The sequence below is a fragment of the Somniosus microcephalus genome, chromosome 1 (assembly GCF_052327205.1).
Source record: "Somniosus microcephalus isolate GS21.2 chromosome 1, FLI_Smic_1.0, whole genome shotgun sequence".
Lineage (NCBI taxonomy): Eukaryota > Metazoa > Chordata > Chondrichthyes > Squaliformes > Somniosidae > Somniosus > Somniosus microcephalus.
Genome location: NC_140987.1, coordinates 253031604 through 253050841, shown reverse-complemented (window position 1 = coordinate 253050841; position 19238 = coordinate 253031604). Strand labels below are relative to the sequence as shown.

At 46.3% G+C, this 19238-nt stretch overlaps 1 protein-coding gene across 3 annotated transcripts in view; it reads right to left on the bottom strand.

The window, feature by feature from the left end:
- The window catches only part of megf10 (multiple EGF-like-domains 10), a 267435-nt gene that overhangs the window by 157219 nt on the left and 90978 nt on the right, over positions 1-19238 (bottom strand). The window lies entirely within an intron of this gene.

The following is a 19238-nucleotide window of genomic DNA, read 5'->3' as shown; positions in this document are numbered from 1 at the left end:
TTAATGTTTTAGACTCGTTCGGAACTGAAAACTAAGAGACGAACACGCATCTATTAATAGGATCAGAAAAAGGGGGATGAAGAGGGGAGAGAAAAAGAAGTAGAGAAGCGAACGATTTTTGCACGATGTAAAAGATCATCTCAGTCAAGTAACAGAAAGAAGCATTAAAGGAAGAGCAGGGAGGAGTGGGACTAAGTGAATAGCTCTCCACTCCCCACCCCCTCCCACCACAATACCCTCCTCCCCGCCCCCAATCCTACCAGGCCAAGGCTGAAACTAGACAGACACTTTGCTTTATAACCATCCGAGTTGGCAAACATGGATCTAATTGGTCTAAATTTTGTACCAAAAAGATGATAAAACAATGTTCTAACCAATTGTGGCAATTTACACACTGAATTATGTAATTTTGCAGATTATAAAAACCAAGCTAGATTTTGGCAGTACTCTTGAAGCATTTAACCATTAATTGGAACAGCCTGCTACAATGTCGTCACAATACTCCCAGTAACAGTTAGGCCCTGGAACTTTCTCTGGTATGATTACACTTAGAGTCAGGAGCAGCATCCAAAATAGCTTGATTTTCTCAACCTTTGACAGAAAAAGCTGATCTTCCTTACAGTCACAGAGAGACTCTTCAGCCTACTAAAAGAATCAGATCTGGGCCAGTGCCGACTTTGATCCTGACTAGCAGAAACAGTTAAAGCCTCTGGAGCCGACAGCTGGACTTAGTTACAATCATATTAGCCAGATAATCTGAGGGTAATTTACAAATTACATGGTATTTACAGCATAGAAACAGGCCCGTTGCCCCAACAGGTCCATGCCGGTGATTATGCTCCATACGAGCCTCCTCCCACCGTATCAGCATATCCTTCTATTCCTTTCTCCCTCATGTACTTATCTGCCCTTAAATGCAGCTATGCTATTCGCCTTAACTACTCCATGTGGTAGCGAGTTCCACATTCTCACCACACTCTGGGTAAAGAAGTTATAGAACTTAATCCTCAGATTTGCTTCTTTTCTATTTGCAAGACAAGATTTTAATAATCATGTAGTTCTTGTTCAAACTAAGTGTTTTAACATAAAATCAGTACGATAACTAAAGTGTACCCAGCGATGGCAAATGATCAGTAAATATTTATCTGCTATGTTCTGTATAAATAATTATCCACTATCTTCTGTATGAAACATAAGGGCTGCCTTTCATCTGGCTCATGTACCATAACAGTCTGTGTCCTGTGACATTCAGTCCGTATATGTAATGACACGATGGAGACTCAATGCAAAAGGGTGAGAGGTAATCCCAAAACAGTGCGAGTTCCTCTTAACATACGAACATGACGCAGCAGGAAAAGACCAGCAGGTCCATCAAGAATGCCCCATGATGGCTGGAACATCATAACTAGACACTTCCTACCTCTCTTCAGGCATGTAATCTCCAGGGAGGGGCAAAAAAAGAGAAAAAACCCAGGGCTTGCACAATTTGACATCGAGACATAAGGAGATATTAGGACAGATGACCAAAAGCTTGGTCAAAGAGGTACATACATAGAAGATAGGAGCAGGAGTAGGACATTCGGCCCCTCGAGCCTATTCCGCTATTTAATGAGATCATGGCTGATCATCCAAATTCTGTACCCTGTCCCTGCTTTCTCCCCATATCCCTTTAGCTTTAAGAAATATATCTAACTCCTTCTTGAATATATTTAATGAATTGGCCTCAACTGTCTTCTGTGGTAGAAGTGGGATTTAAAGGAGCATCTTAAAGGAGGAGAAAGAGGTAGACCTCTGGAAAATTTCTATCCGACACACTCAGACAATCAAAACCAGTCCAGGAGATCACACGGTCCATGTGGTTATCTCGAAAGACACTTACCTTCTATATTTTTTTTTCATTCATTTATGGGATGTGGGCGTCGCTGGCAAGGCCAGCATTTATTGCCCATCCCTAATTGCCCTTGAGAAGGTGGTGGTGAGCTGCCTTCTTGAACCGCTGCAGTCCGTGTGGTGAAGGTACTCCCACAGTGCTGTTAGGGTGGGAGTTCCAGGATTTTGACCCAGCAACAATGAAGGAACAGCGATATACTTCCAAGTCAGGATGGTGTGTGACTTGGAGGGGAACTTGGAGGTGGTGGTGTTCCCATGCGCCTGCTGTTGTGGGTTTGGGAGGTGCTGCCGAAGAAGCCTTGGCGAGTTGCTGCAGTACATCTTGTAGATGGTACACACTGCAGCCACTGTACGCCGGTGGTGGAGGGAGTGAATGTTTAAGATGGTGGATGGAGTGCCAATCAAGCGGGCTGCTTTATCCTGAATGGTGTCGAGCTTCTTGAGTGTCGTTGGAGCTGCACTCATCCAGGCAAGTGGAGAGTATTCCATCACACTCCTTACTTGTGCCTTGTAGATGGTGGGAAGGCTTTGGGGAGTCAGGAGGTGAGTCACTCGCCGCAGAATACCTAGCCTCTGACCTGCTCTTGTTGCCATATGATATGATCTCTGCCCTAGTCAGGAACCAGTCCAGTTCCCAAGCAATATAACAGGAATGCTCCATTGCTCGATGTGCAATCAGTTAACTATACTAGAGATCAAATCGTCTTTTGCCATATGACGGCCATTGTCCTTTACAAATACATGAATCTCCATTGGTGCAAAGTAACTGTCCGGTTTGGTTCAGAACTGCCCCCGCCCCCCCCCCACCCCCTCTCTCCATCCATTCAGGATCAAGACTATTGCCAATAATTTTAGGATGACTGCACCGGGTGCGTTAATCATAACCGTGCATTAAAATTAAATTATAAAATAGGGATAAATTCAGCACTTCTTCGAAATAGTGCCGTGGGATCTTATGTCCACCTCAGAGGGCAGACGGGGCCTCGTTTTAACATCTCATCAAAAACACAGCACCTCCGACAGTGCAGAACTCCCTCAGAACAGTTATGGTTTCTGCAATCTCCTTCCCCATTTGATGCATTTATCCAAGATGCCCTAACATTTCATATGCTGGTTCTGTCCTTTTTACTTCGCTTTACACACCTTCCTTGTACTGCTCTTAACTCCAGCTTTTGAGTAACCTCCATTAATGCAATATGTGGTTCATAGAATCATAGAAAAATTACCACACTGAAGGAGGCCATTCAGCCTATCGTGTCCGTGCCGGTCAGAAAAGAGCTACCCAGCCTAATCCTGTGAAGGAATAAGCAATACACCTATTCAGAAAAATACACCATTCTATAAAAGAATTATAGCCTTTGTAACATGACAAACTGGGCTTGAAAATCTAAAAACCTAACAATGGAAAAGCTGTAAACAGCATATAGGCTATCGAGATAAGATAAGTTGTTGACACTGAATCAATAGCCTTATTGAAACAGGAGGTTGGAGGTTCCTGAAAGTCTGAAGTTTTGGAAAGAACACAATAGTATACCCTGTTAAAGTGCCTTAAACCAATACTTTGGAAAGAATCACATAAATTAAAGAAAGATATGCCTTCATAAAAATATCAAATGAAACACGGGAGACACAAGTTTGTGTTACAACCAGTTGAGGTAACTAAGAAGACAATGGTGCACCCAGTTGAGGTGTTTTTAATTTACATGTCATAAAAAGATACAAACATAAGACCTTGGTAAGAATGACATCAAATAGATGCACCAGCTATCATATTGTTTTTGTGTTAAGCTTGAGACACCTACACAGGAGACACAATTCTTAATGCTGCCAGCTGAACTGACTGTAAAAATAGCAGAAATCAGCAGAAAAATGACTAGAGATAATTAACTTACATCAGCAGAAAACTTCAAAGGACATACCACTGAGAAAGGGTATAAAAATTGAACTTTCAAATGGGAAGATAGATTCACTTGAAGGGGCAAAGCAATTCTCGGCTTCAGAGGCAAGCTCTAAGTCTACAACTGAGTCTCGGGGATCAACGGTATTGTATTTGATTTTGGTGGATATCCTGGAATATACTAAGAAATGTAAAAATGTAACGAAGTTAAAATTTGAGAATAAGGATCTCTGATAATAGAATTAAGATTTTTGTATTTGGAACTGTTAATGTTGCGATTTGAATCACCAACTGTAAATTACATGTTGGTTCTTTAATAAATCTATATATTTTTAGAATTGTCTCACATAGTACTTCTGTATCAAACTCGTGAACTCAATCTCTGTACACTCTTTGGTGAGGAGTTGCAGAATTCTGGGGGAGTTTTCTGGGCCCTCATAATATCCGGAAGGTTACAGTCTAGCTAAACTTATTAAAAGTGCTATCTGGAGGACGGTAACAGGCTGTTCCTTTCCTTTAGGGAGAGATAGTCTGGACCTTTAGACCCAATTAAGCGTCTTTAGGATTCGGCTACCTCAAACTTTAGTTGAAAGTGAACATCTGGGGAATATGCCTGATCCGGGGTAACCCTAAAGGGGCTAGGACTAGTAATTATCCTTTCAATCCCACCTTCCAGCACTTGGTCCATAGCCTTGTAGGTTATGACACTTCAGGTGCACGTCCAAGTACTTTTTAAATGGGATGAGGGTTTCTGCCTCTACCACCCTTTCAGGCAGTGAGTTCCAGACCCCCACCACCCTCTGGGTGAAAAAGTTTTTCCTCATCTTCCTTCTAATCCTTCTGCCAACTACTTTAAATCTATGCCCCTTGGTCTTGACCCCTCTGCTAAGGGAAATAGGTCCTTCCTATCCACTCTATCTAGGTCCCTCATAATTTTATACATCTCAATTAAATCTCCCCTCAGCCTCCTCTGTTCCAAGGAAAACAACACCAGCCTATCCAATCTCTCCTCATAGCTAAAGTTTTCCAGTCTTGGCAACGTCCTCGTAAATCTCCTCTGCACCCTCTCCAGTGCAATCACATCCTTCCTGTAATGTGGTGACCAGAACTGCACGCAGTATTCAAACTGTGGCCTAACCAGTGTTGTATACAGTTCTAGCATAACCTCCCTGCTCTTAAATTTTATGCCTCGGCTAATAAAGGAAAGCATTCCGTATGCCTTTTAAACTACTTTATCGACCTGTCCTGCTACTTAAGGATCTGCGGACATATACTCCAAGGTCCATCTGTTCCTTCACACCTCTCAGTATCCTCCCATTAATTGTGTATTCCCTTGCCTTGTTGCCCCTCCCCAAATGCATTACCTCACACTTTTCCAGATTGAATTCCATTTGCCACTTTTCTGCCCAACTGACCAGTTCATCGATATCTTCCTACAGTCTAAAGCTTTCCTCCGCACTGTCAACCACACGGCCAATTTTTGTATCATCTGCAAATTTTTAGATCATCTGGTTGATGTCAATTTAATGATAATTGGCAAATGTAATTATGAAGAGTTTTGTAGAGTAGATAAGGAAGAACTCGTTCCACTGGCAGGAGGGTTGGTAACCAGAGGACACAGGTTTAAGATAATTGGCAAAAGAGCCAGAGGGGAGATGAGGGGAATTGTTTTTACTCAATGAGTTGTGATGATCGGGAATGCACTGCCTGAAAGGGTGGTGGAAGCAGATTCAATAGTAACTTTCAAAATGGAATTGGATAAATACTTGAAAAGGAAAAAATTGCAGGGCTATCAGGAGAGAGCAGGGGAGTGGGACTAATTGGATAGCTCTTTCAAAGAGCCAGCACAGGCATGATGGGCTGAATGGCCACCTTTTGTAGTGTAAGATTCTATGGGCTGGATTTTACCAACCTCAGCGGTTCCGGGGCGGGCAACATCGGTGGCGGGTCCCAGCCCTAAAGCCGCTCCAGCCCACTGTGTAGAATGAATTTACCGTGATTGGGCTTGTTAAGCCCGCCCAGCGAGTTTCACGGCCAACTGAAGGAAGCGGGTCTGATGACGTCATTTGATTATGCGTCATCAGCCGGTTTCCTTAATGTGAGCATGTTCAAATTTAATTTGACAGTTGTGCTGTCAGTGTTCTACAACATTGAGGTTTCTGCAAATGCTGACAAGCACTGCACAGAGGTGCATGGCTGCACCCAGACTCTCCCATGACTCCCTCCGTATGCTTATGGAGGGAGTCACAGCACACAGGGAGGTCCTCTTCCCTTCCCATGGGTGAAGATGATTTTCCTTAGGAGATCAGCACAGCCTGGTTACACATTGCAGAGGTGGACACAAGCAGGGATGTGGTCAGGAGGACCTGGGTGCAGTGCCGCAAACATTTCAATGATCTCAGTAGATCATGAAACGTTAGTTCAAAGCCACACTCAACCTCATCCTCCTGTGTCACTCATCACATCCCCATCATTCTGCCTTCCCTACCCTACTCCTGCACATCCTTACTCACACCAACTTAACTTGTACCTCCACCCATCCCTCTCTATCTACATTATCACTAGCCACCCCTCACACTCATCCTAATGCAATCATACCAACTAACAGCACACAAGGGTAGGCACTTGGATGTTTTATCCAATGTTTATGTAAAGTTTCTGTTAATGTGCTGTCAAACATTGAAACCTTTATTTTCAACACTTTGCATTCTTGGACAGGTTTGTGTGCACCTTTGGAAGTGGCTTAGTGAGTTGCAGTGAAATGGTGAGACATAACGTTACCCCCAGCAATGGTGATGAGTGTGAAAGGAATGGCTTGGGCATTGTAGGGATGATTTATGGTGTTGGTGTGGGGTGGTGCCATCCTGGCGCATCATGTGGCAGCCAGGGTGTACAGCGTCAAGTGAAGTAAATCTGGCCATGGCGAGATCATCCCTGGCCTCTGGGGCAGCAATGTCGTTGGGTGCTGATGCGCTGTGTCCTGTGAAGGTTGGTGTTGTTGTTGGTGCTGCTGGTGTGCCTGGTGCTGCTGGTGTTGGGGCTGATCGTGGTGGGATTCTGAGGACCAAGGTGAGAGAGTATAAAGTGCAATGATGCTGGTGGAATAGATGCCAGGTGAAGTAGAGATGACAGAAGTGACCTGTCAATGGTGGGAGAGGTAATGAGGTCAGACTGGATGGAGACTTGTGTAGACTTGCAGCATTCTGAATCTGTAGTGGCAACGCAGTTTAGAGAAGCTAGTGGCTAAGGGAACATCTCTCAATCAGCTGGGAGCATTGACTTGACATTTGAAGCTGTCAGCTCATCAGCTGAAACAATGGCCAGTACCTCCCGCCTCAGCCTCACAGACGAGGTTCAGGCACAGCGGGAAACCGGTGGGTGAACTGTCAAATTTAAAAAGTTGAGGAAAAAGCAGTGTGAAGTGGCTATAAACAAGCCACTAATGATTTTAATTGCCTCCCCTGCTGCTGCGTGTCGGGTCTGCTCAGCACTGACAGACCCGACATTTGGTAAAGGCGCATGGAGGTGGGTTGACCCGACCCGCTGTCAAAAAAAAAAACACTTTCCCACCCAACCCGCCACCGATCGTGCCCGCTGACCCCTGCAAAATTCCCCCCTATGATTCTATAAAGTCAAGATTTAATAATTTGTAGAAATCTAGTAAATTGCCGTTGATGAACAGAAATTCGTTAGTGCTGGCTCAGTGCGTTGATGCGCGTTACACCTGGCCGAAAGAGGAACAGTGCTGCTGGATGAAAGAGTCATGGCAACTTCCACAGAACTTGACGCAAATATGCAAGAACTCCTTCTTGTGGTTACACACCAACTGAACGTTGAGGAAGTGGAAGCCCTTTCGGTTGACAAAGATAGCTGGGTTGTGATGGGCGCCCTAAGGGCCATATGTGTACAGTTTATGACGCCTGCACCATTGGCATGCCTGTCATATTTGCAAAGCCAACTGAACGGGCGGTTATACTTGCTTGATCCCTTGTGAACTGGATGTAATTGTGGGCCTTAGCAAAAAGGGCATCGGTAACCTGCGTGATGCAACTATGGATGGCCATCTGGGAGATGCCGCTGATGTCAGCTGATGATCCCTGGAAGGAGCCCGAGGTAAAGAAGTTGAGTGCGGTGGTGACTTTGACAGCCACTGGTAAGGGGTGTCCACCGTTCCTTTGAGCACCAGGTCTTGCTGCAGCAGGCCGCAGATCTCTCGGACAACCTCTCGCGAAAGTCTCAGCCTCCTTTGGCACTGCTGCTCACACATGTTGAGGTAGCACATCCTCTGTCTGTAAACTCTCTGTCGGGGGTATCTCCTGCAACGAGGTGCCTTGATGCGCTGGTGCCTTCTGCACTGTGCAGCATCAGGTGGCTGAGCAGGAGGTTGGGGCTCCTACTGGTGTTGCTCCTGAGCTGCCGGGTTCTGCTGCTGCCCTGGATGGTCCTCATCCTCATCGGAGTTCCATGCAGAAAGAAAACGAATGGTTCCCATGCTGCTTGCAGATGCCTCCTTTGGGGAAGCGCTCATTGCAAGCGGGAAGAGGGTCTTCCAAGGAGGTCCCATAGTTGACTGATTCAAGCTGCAGCACCTCCGACTTCGGAAGGCATTCTAAATGTGCTCAGAGACCTTTTAAAGCCAAGGTCTGGCACCTGCAAGTAATCCTTGCTGCAATAAATGATGTCTCGTTAGACCTGCAGCAGTGAGGAGGCCACCCACGAGTCAACCTGCCAGGTTTACCTGGCTTGGTTCAGGAGGTGTGTGGAGCACGCCGAAATCGTCAAAAAATCATGAGGGCCTCTCAAAATAGGCTTAGAGAGGCCCTTAACAAACATTTAATGATGACAAGTATCGCTATGGCCAGCTGGAGGCGGGACCGTTTCCTGACCTCCAAAACTGGCACCGGCAAAATCCCGCGGAGACGGGTTCCTAAGCTGACCTCATTGAATCTGATTTTCCCGCCTCCAAACCCGCCTCCAACGACGACAGAAAATTGCCCCCATAGATATTAACACGTTAAAACTTTTTCAACTTCTTAAATTAATTCTTTGTTATGGGGCAAAATTGCCTTCCTTTTGTTCTTGTGCGTGAGTTAACTTGGATGTTCTGCTAACAGTATTTTGTGCCATGTTTATACATCAAGATAATTTAATCACTTCTATTATCACCACAAGAGGATTTTTAGGTATTCAACAGTCTAATTTCCATGACCATATTAATCCCTATAAAATATATTGTTGGTTAATAATTTATGGATATAATACAGGAAAATTGCTTTTTAATGAATGCAGCCAAAGGCAATTCACTATTTTCCTAGCACTACACAGCCAACTGGGACACCTTAGAGAAAGCACAGAAGAGGCTCTATACTTCATTTTCCGTGTTTGGCTTTCCAAATATTCAAATATATATATATATATATATATATATATATAGCCTTGGAAACTATGCACTCAGCTGGGAGAAGTCCCAAATAATGTTTCTAAAAAAATGTATTTATGTTTGGAGAGCTGCCGGATTAGAGAGATGGACCTCGTGTGAACACTGTGGCCTAGATTTTCTCAACCAGCATTCTTCAATAATTTGAGCATTTTAATGTCAATGAGAGGATTTATTAGAACAACACTAATTTGGGGTTTTTCTTACTAAGCTGGAAAAGCAAGGGTTCCGAGTTGCTGCTGAACTACAGTTTTATCAAAAATCTCACAACTCAGTTGAGTTGAAACAAACCATTACTGTTTAACTGTGTCAGCTGTGGTTCAGTTGGTAGGACTCTCGCCTCTGAGTTCAGAAGGATTGTGGGCTCAAATCCCAATCCAGAAACTTCAGCACATAATCTAGGCTAACACTCCCAATGCCAGTACTGAGGGAGTGCTGCACTGTCGGAGGTACTGGGCCCGATTTTGTGGGAAATGGTCGGATTCCCCGAATGTGGGGTTCTGATACACAAAAAAAATGGGTCAGCCAGCTGCACGCAATTTTCCCTCAAGTGGCCAATTAATTTCCAGCGTGTGGGCAGCCTTGCTAATTGTCCATTTCCAGTCAGGAAGCCACAGAGTATGAGGTCATCATTCGTGGTGCTTTCAAGGTCCACAGCAAGCATTGCTTCCTCTGTTGGCTTCCAAACGAATCATACAGGATGGCAGAGGAGCCTGCAGCAGCTGTGGCCAGTGCCAGACACCGAGCAGCCTCCAAAATCGACGAAGCTTCACTGCAGGCAATATTGGATGGGGTTAGGGCCCACAGGGAGGTTCTCTTCCCTAGGTCAGGCAGGAAGAGGCCTCCCACTGAGACCAAGGCTGCATGGATGCAGGTGTCAGCAGATGTCAACTCGAATGTGCATGTAACCTTGGCATCACATCTCTAACTCCTTCCTCTACTCCCCCACAGGACCATCCAGAGCCCCCGTCCCCACTGTGGAGGAGGAAGAGGCTGTGCAGCCAGACTCCTCAGAGAAGCTCCAACCTCTGAGGGCGCAGCATCAGCAGAAGTAAGCACACCCAGCACCAGCGCAGACACTCACACTTCAGGGGGACCTTCGGGACATAGAGTAGTGTTGTCACCTGGTGTTTCACAGCTCACAAGTGAGCCTCAGCAGATTCTGGAGACAAGGACAGCAGTGGAGAGTCCTCGTCGGAGGGCGCAGGACTCTGCCAGCTCAGCTCAGCTGTGCTGCATGTCGACCCTCTGCCTCTGGGTCCATCCGCAAGAGGTGATGGATCTCCATGCACAGATGCAGGTCTCTGGCAGGTTTTGTCTCCAGGGTCGCTGCGAGTGCGGAGCGAATGGAGGAGTCCATAGCGACCATGAGCAGAGCCTTTGTGGAGTCATTGGCGCAGGAACGCATCACCATGGAAAGGTTGGCAACCTCCATGGAGGAGATAACTCGCCAGGGTACGGAAAACATGGTGAGTGCTCATAAGAGAATGGCATCTCTTGAGGAGCGTTGGCCATCTATTGAACTTCATGGAAGTCCTTCCGAGTAGGACTGCCAGTGCAGATACGGGTCCCCATGGCCCCCTAAAGCGCAGCAAGGTGCTCTCAAGCCACTTCCAAGCGCTGGCCCCTTCTGGTCTGTGCAGCTTCAGGTGAGTGAGCAGCAGCCTGGTGCTCCTCCTGCTGTTCTTGGTTCTGCTGCTGCCGCCTCTGCTGCTGGAGATCTTCTAATGGCAAGAAGGGAAGGAAGAAAAGGCGTCCCATGCTTCTGGTAGATGCCTCCGCTGAGGAAGCGCTGAGTGAGGGTGGCGAAAGGGGCTTCCCAGGAGATCACATTGGAGAAGTGGGTGAGGCTCCAACCTTCCACAGCTGTGCCTAAGCCTTGAAGAAGTAGCCCCAAGCCTGCAACAAGGTCCTTCAACATACAAATGCAGTCCCTTTAAATCGCAGCTTTCCCGAATAACCTGCAGCTGAGAGCAAGCCAGCAAGCTTCACGTCAGGCTTCATCAGCGGGGTTCCCCGCAGGCGTGTTTAGCGTGGGGAACCTCTGAAAATTGCAAGGGCACCCTAAAATGGCATTAAACATGCCAATAATTGCTGATTAAGGTCCCGACGGCCAGTCCCGCCAGCGGCGGGCGGGACTGAATCGGCTCGCGGAGAAACGGCGGTCCGAAAGTCGGACGGGGCGGTGTAGTGTATGTAACCTGTACCACCTTAAGAGGATACCTTAAGGTGATGGACTACTTTTTGATGGCTCCTGTACATTGTAGTACCGGTGGTGACCACACCGGTATATAAACCCTGTGGAGCAAAGTGTATTCCAGTTCAGCCCTGACCCTCAATTACTAAAGACCTGTTTAATTATTTCTGTAGTCTGTGTCCAGTTATTCAGCATAACTACATTTGGAAACACAGACTCAACAGTGGAGACGAGTCTGATCTTACCTAGCGGCAGTTGCATCAAAGGAAGCTTCGCCTCTGAAACGGGCGTCGATCAAGGACATCCACCCTCAACATCCTGCTGGGCACTGCATAGCACGGGAGGCAATCGGGAACCCGGGCTGGTTTCTGGCCACGAAGTCAAACATCAGTGAACATCCCTTCGACGACAGTGGCGGGTAAGCCCGATCGAGCGGCACGGGGGGGGGGGGGAAGTCGGCCGAGTTGTCAGTAAGAGAAGGGGAGGGAAACGACGAAAAGGGCGGAGAACACGACCGCAGCCGGTGTCAGGGGCCGGACTGCAATCGGGGCAGAGACGCGCAGCAGCCAGAAAAGCGTTTATGTCCACAAGGACTGCGGGAGCGGTGGGGAACAAGAGCAGCAGCGTAGGGGAAAATAAAGGACCGCTGGGAGGCGAGAACGGCAACAGCGCGGTAATCGCCATTTTGAGTCGGCGGGGGAAGAAGACAAGTGCGGGACAAGCCGCCAAGTGCGGGAAGCCGCCATTTTGAAAAAAATTAAATAAAATAATAAACATATCCGAAGGAAAGGAAACTCAACAAGGATGCCAAAAACGGGTAACATCACTGCTTTTGATAGCGATGTGGAAGATTGGGCCACTTATGTGGAACGCGTCGAAGTTTACTGTACAACGAATGAGGTACCGGAGGATAAGAAAGCACTAACCCTATTAAACTTGATGGGTGCGAAGACGTACGGGTTATTAAGGAACCTTGTAACACCAGATAAACCGGTAGGAAAGAATTTCGCGGATATTGTTACTATCCTGCAAGAGCATTTAAACCCCACGCCGCTGCTGATAGCGGAACGATTTAAATTCTGCAAAAGAATTCAACTTAAAGAGGAAAGCAACGCTGAATTCTTAATCGAACTGCGCAAGTTATCAAAGTACTGTCAGTTCGGTACAGGACTAGCAGACGCACTGAGAAATAAGTTTGTGTGTGGGCTTCTAAGGGAAGGAACCCAGAAGCGACTGCTAGAGGAAAAGGATCGTACGCTGGACAAAGCTTTCAGCATCGCACTAGGCAGCAGTACGAGGCGCCGCAGAGATACAGCAAAGGCCATTGGAATTCAGCACCAATGAAATGGCATTGGGCGCAGTAAAGTGCTATTGTTGCGGAAGGACAACGCATGACCAGAACCAGTGCTGGTTCAAAGATAAAGAATGCCGGCAATGTGGCAAACTTGGTCACATAGCGAGAGTATGCCGGTCAGGAAAGAAGACCAGCAGCAAAAAGTCGCCGCAGGAGAAGTACAAAAAAAGTACACAAGGTGACAGAGAACAGTTCGGATGAACAGAAGATGGATTCAGACTCCAGCAGTAAGGAACTGGGTTGTCTAAAAATACATAATGTGGGTAACACAGCAGACCACCAAACTATCTGGGTCATGCTTCGGATAGCAGGAGTCCAAGTGAAGATGGAATTGGACACTGGATCGGCATCGACGGTCATGAATAAGCAAGATTACAAAAGGTTATTCTCGCACATTCCCCCGAGGGATACGGAGATTGTATTGAAAACATACACGGGGCAAATAGTATACCCCATCGGAAAGATAAAAGTAAATGTGGTCTACAATGGTAAAGAAAGTCAGGAAATGGACTTGTATGTGTTACCTGATGGAGGTCCGCCACTACTGGGACGGGAATGGATCCGGAGAATAAATGTGGACTGGCATTCCATACAAGCACTGACTGTAGATTCTTGTAAAGAGGACGACGTCAAACCTAAACGACTGTCCAAAATATTGGATGATGCTAAGGAGGTGTTCCAACAGGGACTGGGAACACTGAAAGGAATTACGGCAAACATCAAGGTTGAAGAACATGCAAACCCAAAATTTTTCAAAGCCAGACCGGTTCCTTATGCGATACGACCTGCTGTGGAAGCAGAGCTGGAAGGGCTAGAACGTTCAGGAGTACTGTCAAAGGTGGACTGGAGCGAATGGGCCACACCCATTGTTCCTGTCATGAAGCATTCGTTGAGCAACAAGCCGGGGGAACCTGGGAAGGTTCGCATCTGTGGCGATTTCAAGATCACTGTTAATCCGGTTCTTCACACGGTGCAATATCTGCTTCCGCGGATTGAAGATATCTTCGCTTCGCTGTCTGGCGGGAAACACTTCAAGATAGACCTGGCGCAGGCGTACCTACAGATGGAAGTTGATGAAGCATCACGCCAGTATCTCACGATCAACACACATAAGGGCTTATATCGGTATAATAGACTGGTTTTTGGAGTGGCATCGGCTCCAGCGATTTGGCAAAGGGCCATGGAGCAGGTATTGCAGGGAATTCCAGGCACACAATGCTACCTGGACGACATTCTGATTACAGGAGATGATGATAAGGATCACCTCGCGAATTTGGAGCAGGTGCTCACCAGATTGAAAGAATATGGGCTCAGAGTTAATCGCCAGAAATGCGAGTTCTTTCAAAAGCGAATCTCGTACTGCGGCCACGTCATTGACCAGGAGGGGCTCCATAAGTCACCTGACAAGATCGAAGCTGTTGTGAAAGCTCCCGCTCCGGAAAATGTATCCCAGTTGAGGTCGTTCCTTGGGTTGGTTAACTATTACCACAAGTTTCTTCCAAATTTATCCACGGTGTTACACCCGCTGAACACTCTTTTGCAAATGGGAATACCATGGAAGTGGAGCGATGATTGTAAGCGGGCTTTTCAAAAAAGCAAGGCACTGATCACCTCTAAGGAAGTGTTGGCTCACTTTAACCCAACGCTGCCTATTCGCTTAGCTTGTGATGCTTCTCCATATGGTATCGGGGCAGTGCTCTCACATAAGTTTCCAAATGGCTTGGAAAGGCCAGTCGCGTTCGCATCCAGATCATTGACCTCCGCAGAGCGCAATTATGCTCAGATAGATAGGGAGGCTCTCAGCCTCGTGTGGGGAGTTAAGAAATTTAACCATTACCTGCAAGGCCAAAAGTTTATGCTGCTGACAGATCACCAGCCGTTGGTTTCCATTTTTAACCCTAAGAAGGGTGTTCCGGTTATGACGGCGCAGAGGCTTCAGAGATGGTCCCTTTTCCTAGGGGCACATCAATATGATATCGAATTCAAAGGTACAAAGCAACATGGTAATGCTGATGGGCTGTTGCGCCTGCCACTACCTACAGCGGAAGAGGCACCGGCAGTTGACCCTGTTGAGATATTTCACTCGACCATCATCGAATGCTTACCAGTCACCAATGCGGGTATTGAGAGAGAGACCCGAAACGACCCGACACTGTCTCGGGTCTACGATTTGACAGTGAAGGGATGGCCAGCACATGGCGACCCACTGTTACCAGCATTCTCAGCCAGACGAGAACAGCTGTCCGTCTGTCAAGGAACATTGATGTATGGAACAAGGGTGATTATTCCTCCTAAATTACGGGAGAGAGTTCTGAAGGAATTGCATGAAGGTCATCTGGGGGGAGTCAAGATGAAAAGCCTTGCTAGGGCTTATGTGTGGTGGCCAGGTATCGACAAACAAATAGAGGATCTGACTAAAAGCTGCTCAGGGTGCCAAAAAGTTCAAAACGCACCTCCAATTGCACCGCTGCATCCGTGGGAATGGCCTTCAACCCCATGGCAACGTGTGCATATCGACTTTGCAGGTCCATTCATGGATTCCATGTTTTTGATAGCAGTAGACGCACATTCTAAATGGCCAGAAGTGATTAAGATGTCGACCACTACCTCTGAAAAGACGATCGCAGTTCTAAGAACCATATTTGCAAGGAATGGGTTGCCAGAACAAATATGTTCAGACAACGGACCACAGTTCGTGTCAGAAGAATTCCAGAAATTCATGAAAAAGAATGGGGTGAAACACTATACATCTGCCCCATATCATCCGGCTACAAATGGGTTGGCCGAGAGATTTGTACAAACGTTCAAAAAGGCGATAAAGGCCATGAGCGAAGACCATATTCCACTACAACACAAGGTGGACAATTTCCTGATGGCATATCGAAACGCCACGCATGCAGTGACAAATCAAAGCCCTGCCATAATGTTCTATAACAGGAGGTTGCGGTCCCGGTTGGATTTGTTAAAACCCAATGTGCGTAGGGAAGTCGAAAACAAGCAATTCCAGCACGTAAATAACAAGGCCACTCGGAGTTTCGAAATAGGACAACCAGTGTTGGCCAGGGACTATAGGAATGATAAATGGCAATCCGGAACAATTCGTGCCCGACAAGGACCCTTGATGTACACGGTAGACGTTGGAGAGAACGTAATACGACGTCATGCTGACCAACTTGTGGAATCGAGAACAAGGGTCGACCCCATGTCTACGGCAGAGACACCAGTTGAAGAAGTTATTGAGCCTGTAGCATCTACCTCAGACTCGAACGTACATGATGATGTTCAATCCATAGGAGATCAAATGGATGAGTCACCCCAGCAACGAGAACCAGAGACCCCTGAAAGGCGTTATCCGGCCCGGATCAGGAGGCCTCCTCAGAGACTGAATCTTTGAACAGTTTTGTGTGGAAGTTGTATATATGTTATCCATGTAATGTTTAAATTGGGGTGTACACTGTTAAGCTAAAAGGGGAGGAATTGTAGTGTATGTAACCTGTACCACCTTAAGAGGATACCTTAAGGTGATGGACTACTTTTTGATGGCTCCTGTACATTGTAGTACCGGTGGTGACCACACCGGTATATAAACCCTGTGGAGCAAAGTGTATTCCAGTTCAGCCCTGACCCTCAATTACTAAAGACCTGTTTAATTATTTCTGTAGTCTGTGTCCAGTTATTCAGCATAACTACATTTGGAAACACAGACTCAACAGGCGGGGAATCAGGCCGGGGGGGGGGGGGGGGGTCATGACCCCCTATTTCAGCGATTTTTGGCCCCCGCCCGCCTGAAAAGCCGCCCGACGGCTGGCAGAAAATCGGGGCCACTGTCTTTCAGGTCAGACTTTAAATCGAGGTCCCATCTGCTCTTTCAGATGGATATAAAAGATCCCATGGGCAATATTTAGAAGAGGAGCAGGGGAGTTCACCCTGATGTTCTAGCCAGTATTTATCCCTCAACCAACATCACTAAAATTGGTCATTATTTTATTGCTGTTTTTGGGATCTTGCTGTGCGCAAATTGTCTACTGCATTTCCAACATTACAAGATCCCATGACACTTCAAAAAAGTACTTCATTTGACTGTAAAGTGCTTTGGGACTTCCCGAGGTCATGATAGGCAAGTCTTTCTTTCATTAATAAAAATTAAACTTTGCTGTAATATTAAGAACGTGCTGTGGCGGAGCCACCAAAGGACTCTGAGCGGTTGTACATAATTCCTTTAACAGCAATGTAGTTACTGCCTGTGTCTGTACCTTTAATTACACTGTTTAACTGTACTATGTCTAGTTACCTTTACAGCGCGGTTTCAACGTAATGACGTCATGTCGTTAGTCACATGATCCCCCAAAGGCGGGAAGAACGTGATGACGTCATGACGTCAGCTTTGAGACCAGAGGAGCAGTCCTCGTGGAGCCTTTAAAGAGAGCAGACCTGTATTCGATGTATTCCAGCAGTTTCCAGTTTAAACCTGTTTTGTTCCATTAAAGTTCGTTATTTTGATTGCCTGAGTCGAACTCAGTCTTTTCGTTAGGAACCTCTGTTCCTACAGTGCGTTTATATAGCGCCTTTCACAACCTCAGGACATCCCAAATCGCTTTACAGTCAATCAAGAACTTTTTTGAAGTGTAGTCACTGTTGTAATGCAGGAAACAAGCATGAACCAGATTAGCTCCCAGTTTTAACTCCCCTACACTGAGCTATCAGCAGGTTCATCAACATCAAGTAGACGGTGGTCAAGAGGGCCAAAAGGTTAAATTTTAAGATTATTTTTATGGGGCCAGGAGGATATTGATATTAGCATAATCTGAAGATGTTTGAAGAAAGACTGGGGTCATTTTTAAACTATCAGGTAGCGTGGTCCAGGGGTCCAATGGTGCTGGTGGGAGGGTCCATTTTGAGGGCGGGGGCCTCACTGCTACTCTGCCAGTGGGCTGTAGCTCCCGAAAGGCCAACCCACTGATGTTCTTCAGCTCCGAGCCGGTGCAATATCAGGGGCCCCAGAGGCCGACCCCGACTGAGCAGACTAATGATTTTAAAATTCTCATCCTTGTTTTCAAATCCCTCCATTGCCTCACCCCTCTCTATCTCTGTAACCTCCTCCAGGCCTACCACCCTCTGAGATCTCTGCGCTCCTCCAATTCTGGCCTCTTGCATATCCCCGATTTCCATTGTCCTACCACTGGCGGCCGTGCTTTCAGCTGCCTAGGCCTAAGCTTTGGAATTCCCTCCCTAAACCTCTCTGCCTCTCTCTCCTCCTTTAAGATGCTCCTTAAAATCTACCTCTTTGACCAAGCTTTTAGTCACCTGTTCCAATATCTCATGTGGCTCGGTGTCAAATTTTGTTTGATAACGCTCCCGTGAAGGGCCTTGGGACATTTGACTATGTTAAAAGCGCTATATAAACGCACGTTGTTGTTGGTCAAAACAAGATCCCTGACGCCAAAGTTCTTAAAACATGCCAAGCGTAGATGCTCTGCTGATGAAGGCACAGCTACGATGCTCAGGTCATGCAGTGTGCGTGTCTAATGAATGAATCCTGAAGATTTTTCATGGCCAGGAAGCGAGGCTGAATGTAAAACCAGGGTTTTGTGTAGCAAAACTTCCTCCCCTTTATATTCTAGCCCTCTAGATATAAAGTCTAAATCAGTTAGCCTTTTTGATTATGTTTTGTACCTGACCACTACATTTTAGTGAACTGTGTACATGGACCCCGAAATCTCTTTGGATCTCCCCTGATCCTAGCTTTTCACCATTTAAAAAAAATACTCGGATCTATCCCTTTTTGGTCCAAAATGAATGACCTCACACTTACCTGCGTTGAAATCCATTTGCCACAGTTTTACCCACTCACTTAATCTTTCAACATCTTTGTAATTTCATGCTTCCGTCTACATTGCATGACACTATGCTAAAAATCAGAAGTCATTGCAAGTCCATGTGATGAAAGACCTCACCTAGGAGTGGAATACCTACTGTGCCAGCTATATAAACATGCGAGTGTCTAGAAACAACTGGATTTCAGTTGTATAAAGAGACAGATGTTTTGATTCAGGTCAGAAATAAAATGCTCGATATATCTGAAATCCCATCCAGAAGCATCAAAGCAAGATTCATTACATCTTTCTTTAAAGCTGAAAACCATGCAAAACTATCCCCAGTCCAAGTAGCTGTATTGTTATATAAATATTCAAAGTTTACTCTAAGCCTCAGAGTCATGCAGTTATAAGGAAAAAACAATGGTCCTTTCATTTATCCTGGCTACAATATTATGGCATATGAAAATTGGAAGAGAAAGGCTAATGACTTTTCCACTGTTAATACCCTGTAAATGCTAACACGTTGATGGCACATTGCCACATACAGCTATATTATACATTGGCCCAGATCTTGCTGCTGTGGGGCATCTCACGGCGTGCCCAGTTATTCAGACTTGTTCCCGCACCATTTAGCGCAATTTTTTTTT